Source organism: Apium graveolens, chromosome 3 (assembly GCF_009905375.1).
Source record: "Apium graveolens cultivar Ventura chromosome 3, ASM990537v1, whole genome shotgun sequence".
In the NCBI taxonomy this organism is placed as follows: Eukaryota; Viridiplantae; Streptophyta; class Magnoliopsida; order Apiales; family Apiaceae; genus Apium; species Apium graveolens.
In genome coordinates this window covers 124,952,299-124,957,199 of record NC_133649.1, presented here as the reverse complement: position 1 = coordinate 124,957,199, position 4,901 = coordinate 124,952,299, and the positions used below count along the sequence as shown (strand labels likewise).

Sequence of the window (4,901 nt, the reverse complement as noted above, 5' to 3'; positions counted from 1 at the left end):
AAGATCGAAAGAGCGTGCCCCAGTCGCCATTCTCCCAACGTAACCCAACGAAACTATTCCTCCAATTTGGATTATTATCAGGAATAGAGGCGCTATTAAAGATATGTTTGCTTTTGGGCCTTTGTTTGACATAAACCCAGCCACAAATATTGGAAGAACTATTGTAACATTGAAAGACTTTCCTAAAAACGGCTACAGAAAGAGGAAAGCCCTCCCTAAGACAACAAACCATAAAACATAGAATATTCCTCCAGGCGTTTGGAGGAAGCTGACACGGGTTGATTTGTAAGTCAGCCAAAAGATGAGGGATAAAAGGATGGAAAGGGAACCTAAGCCCAGCATTAAGGGCGTCAGTGTAGATGAAGAGAGTATCGGGCCTCCAGTGGCAAGTGCGGTCACCACCAGAGACTGGAACTAGTCTAAAGGGGGGAGGGACGTTATAACGAGCATTTAGTTTATTGAAATCTATGTTATGCCAAGTATTACAGTGATTAAAGGAGTCGAGATGTGCAGTGGAAGGATATTCATCCCTCCTAGTATTAATCATATCAATTAAAGACATATATGAAGAGCGGATCTCGATATCCTTACCTCGTTTTGAAGCCGAGGCTATCTTGGCCGCCCTCTCGGAGCTCTTGTCAGCCATCTAGTAAAGACTGGAAAAGACTTGGGAGGAGAAAGGAGTGGATTAGAGAGAGGAGAAGATTAGGAAGTTTGAGATGAAGAGAAATGAAATGAGAGGTGTGAAGAAGCACACTCTCATCCCACCTATATATAGGAGAAATAAGGGGATTTGGGCCTCAAAAAAGCCCATTTGAGCCCAAAAATAAGAAGGTTCTGGAATTATCCAGAAAATCCCTGGAAAAATTGAGAGAAATTTGAATTTTTTTGAAAATTCTGGAAGAATCCAGAATAACCTTAGAAGAATTTGGAATTTGGGCTCAGAAATGAGGCCCAATTCTAGAAAAATCTTGAAAAACCCAAGGCCCAGTACCAAGGCCCAAATACATAAAGCCCTATTTGAGGCCCAAAATGATTTTTCCAGGCCCAGGATTAATAAAGATAGTGGGCCCCAAGGTCAGAACAGCCCAGAAAAGGGCCCAATTAGTTAAAAATACAAAACCCAGTTGAAATGGGCCCAGGTTATAAACCAAAAAAGGGGATGGCCCAAAAGAATACAGCCCAGGTTTAAGGGCCCAAATCCAAATTACAGAAATATATTCAAGACCAATTCGACCAGGAAACACAAAGGAATCCTGATCGAAACTCCTGAGGTCGAAATCTTGTCGATCAGGGCTGAAAAATAAGCTTAATTCGACCTGAATTAAGACTCATTCGACTAGAAATCAACTGAAAACCCTGGTCGAAACAATCCTGCTCGAAATTGCTTCGACCAAGGCAAGAAAGGCGGCTAATTCGGTCAAAACAAAGAATTCTGACCCAAAACCCTGACCGAAAATTTCCTGGTCGAAAAGGGGAAATAGCGGTTTCATTCGATCAGAATGGCAGAACGTTTTTGACCCGGTCGACCAGGAAACCAAATAAAATCCTGGTCGAATGAGCCCTGCCCGAATTTGCATCGACCTGGGCAACAAATGAGGGTTAATTCGGTCAAAAACGGAGATCCTGACCGAAAAGGACGAAAATCCTAGTCGAAAAAAGAAAAAAAAAAAAAAAGGAAAAAAAAAAAATCCTGGCCGAAATTCGACCAGGACCTCTGCTCGAATATTCCTGCTCGAATTTCCTTCGACCAGGGCTGAAAGAAGGTTAATTCGACCAGGATCCTGGCCGAATGGATCCCTGGTCGAAAACTGTATAAAAAAAAAAAAAAAAGAGAGAAAAAAGAAAAAAAGGGGGGAAAAAAAATCCTGGAAAATTACAAAAAAATCAGGAAATTCCTTAAAATAATTTTTGAAAAATGTTAATATTTTCAGAAATTAAGGGAAAAATCCAGAAATTAAGGAATAAATCCAGAAATTAAGGATAAAATCCAGAAATTAAGGAATAAATCCAGAAATTAAGGATAAATTCCAGAAATTAAGGAATAAATCCAGAAATTAAGGATAAAATCCAGAAATTAAGGAATAAATCCAGAAATTAAGGATAAATTCCAGAAATTAAGGGAAAAATCCAGAAATTAAGGATAAATCCCAGAAATTAAGGGAAAAATCCAGAAATTAAGGGGAAAATTCCAGAAATTAAGGAATAAATCCAGAAATTAAGGATAAAATCCAGAAATTAAGGAATAAATCCAGAAATTAAGGATAAATTCCAGAAATTAAGGGAAAAATCCAGAAATTAAGGATAAATCCCAGAAATTAAGGGAAAAATCCAGAAATTAAGGGGAAAATTCCAGAAATTAAGGATAAATCCCAGAAATTAAGGGAAAAATCCAGAAATTAAGGGAGAAATCCAGAAATTAAGGATAAATCCCAGAAAAATAAGGAAAAATCCCAGAAAAATTAGGGAAAATCCCAGAAAAATTAGGGAAAATTCCAGAAATTAGGGAAAAATCCCGGAAATAAGGGAAAAATTCCTGGAAATCAAAATAATTCCTAAATAAAAAAATTCGTTGTAAACGTGTAGGTCGCTCCACACTTTACGGAAAAACGAAACCCTGTAAGGGAACAAATAGATTTAACTTCTGCGAAACCTATTCAATGTTTCCCAAAAGTTGGGGGGCAAATGATAGGGATAAATAAATTATGATTGTATAATTAAATACTGCATTAATTGTACAAGCTGTGGGCTGCTAGGCCCAATAAATAGATATATGATACTCAAACCAGAAAGGTTAAGCCTGATGGACCAGATCAGGCCTGACGGAATAAAAAAGGCCCAAAAGCCCTGATTATTAATTAATTTCGTAATTAATTAATAGGGGAGAAATCAGATGTTGAAAAGAGTCCCGATAAGGATATAAATCCTTAGAGATTAGCCTCAAGGGGACCTAAAAGGATAAGGAATCAGCTTCCTACTTCCTAGGACTCCTAAGTCTATCCTAATTCAGAGGCTTATCCACCAAGTCTCCTATACCAAGTCCAATTCAAGGACTCCCACATCTATATAAGGGGTCTCACCCCCACCAATCAGAACTACGTTTTTTGACTTGATCCTTGGCAATCAGCAAGGTACGTAGGAATCTTGTTAAGGCAGATTGAGTCACGAAACACAAGAGCAGTCAAATCGAGCCTCGAAGCTCACGTTCCTTAGTATTAAATACAGCAATTATATATAGTAGTTTTAATCCATAACAATAGTGATGCTCTCCTTAGCCTTGGAAGTTCATTTAAGCAGAAGAAAAAAGCTTATGTTGTTGGGTCCAGGTCGGAGCCGCCAATGGAGGAGGGGTCCGAGTCCAATGCTCATGTTAACCCAGCCCCTGATCTTGAGGGTGTTGAAAAAGATGTTCGAGATGTGCAGGTTAAAATGTTGGAGGAATTTAATGACTTGGAAGAGTTGGGGCAGTTGGGAGATGTGCCCGAAGTTAATGGTGGAAAGAAGAATAATCGGCTCCGGACTTGTGGCTCAAAGCCTCCAAGGGATACTAAAGTCCATCCTATCTTTCTTCCCTTTTCTACTTCAGATAAAGGGAAATGATTGTAGGGTGATGCCCTGGGGTAAGCTGGTGTTCTTTATGTAGAGAAGATGGCCTAATTTATGACTGAGATTCCTTCCGAGGCTGACTAAAAGAGGATGAACGAGTTCGGATTTGACTTTGTGATGATAGCTGTACAGAATTTTGGGGACGGGTAAGCTTTATATGTTTTAACTTTAATTTTTCTTTCCTTTGCTTCAATTTATTTCCTTTAAGGAGTTGAAAGATTCAACAGAGCAGTTTTTGGGGAAGGACAATGAGCTTATGGAATTGAGGCTCGGGCTTGCTCACACGGAGACGGTTGTGTCCGGGTTGAACAAGCATCTAAATGAGGTAACTACCTGGGCTGAAAATGCTGAGAAGGAGTCCGGGGACTTGAAGACTGAAATTTGGAGCTTAAGAGAAAGTTATCTGAGGCGAAGTCGGCCATAGAGGTAATTAAAGAATCTAAGAAATTTTTAGATTATGATAAGGAAATTGCTATATTCGGGGCTCTGGAGATTGGATGAGGCTGATTGGGATAAATATTTACCAAATACGTTGCTGTAAAGAAGGCAATTGAAGATGGTAAAAATGAATCGAAGCTCTTTGATGGCCCTTGTCTCAGCTTCTTGCCTGAGAATCAAGCTCTGGATGCGTAATGTGTTGCTTTAGTCTTGGGAGTAATTTCTGTAATTTGACTCTTGCTTAATCGTTGTAAAACTTTGATGTTCCTGTTGTAAGAATTTATGTAGTATCTATGGTCCGGATTGGTGTAAAAACCATATGTAACATTTTAATTCACTTTTTTGCTTTTGGTATCCTTTTGTTTTTTATGCCTTACAGAATTTTTCTAGGTAGGGCTACTAGCCTGGACCAGTGTTGCTTTTATTTTACCTTAAAAAAAAATTATAAGTGGGAATGGTTTATAGCCCGGGTTTATGTCTAGACTCAGGTAAGTTATAGCTTTTACCCTATGAAAATTTTCCATCTATAAAATAATGCTACTAGCTCGGGTTCATGTCTAAACCCCGGTTAGTTATGGATTTTTTCTTTAAAATATATTATAAATATAAAATATTGTTACTAGCCAAGGTTCATTTCTAGACCCAGCTTAGCTATGGCTTTTTGTCTTAGAAAATTTTTCAAGTATAAAATATTGCTACTAGCCCGGGTTCACTTCTAGACTCGGGTTAGTTTTGACTTTTTGCCTTAAAAACTTTTCTAAGTATAAAATATTATAACCCTTTCAAGGTTTCCTTAGGGACCGATTTACTTCGCGAAGATTGACTGAAGACAGAAAACCTTCCTCTGGCAGGCAATC

General features: G+C 38.5%; 1 long non-coding RNA gene across 1 annotated transcript; it reads left to right on the top strand.

Moving 5' to 3' along the window:
* Window positions 1-3,262: 3,262 nt before the first annotated feature.
* LOC141712726 (uncharacterized) lies at window positions 3,263-4,398 on the top strand. Its single transcript, XR_012571684.1, has 2 exons — window positions 3,263-3,752; window positions 3,834-4,398. It is a non-coding gene; the product is annotated as an uncharacterized LOC141712726 (long non-coding RNA).
* Window positions 4,399-4,901: the final 503 nt, after the last annotated feature.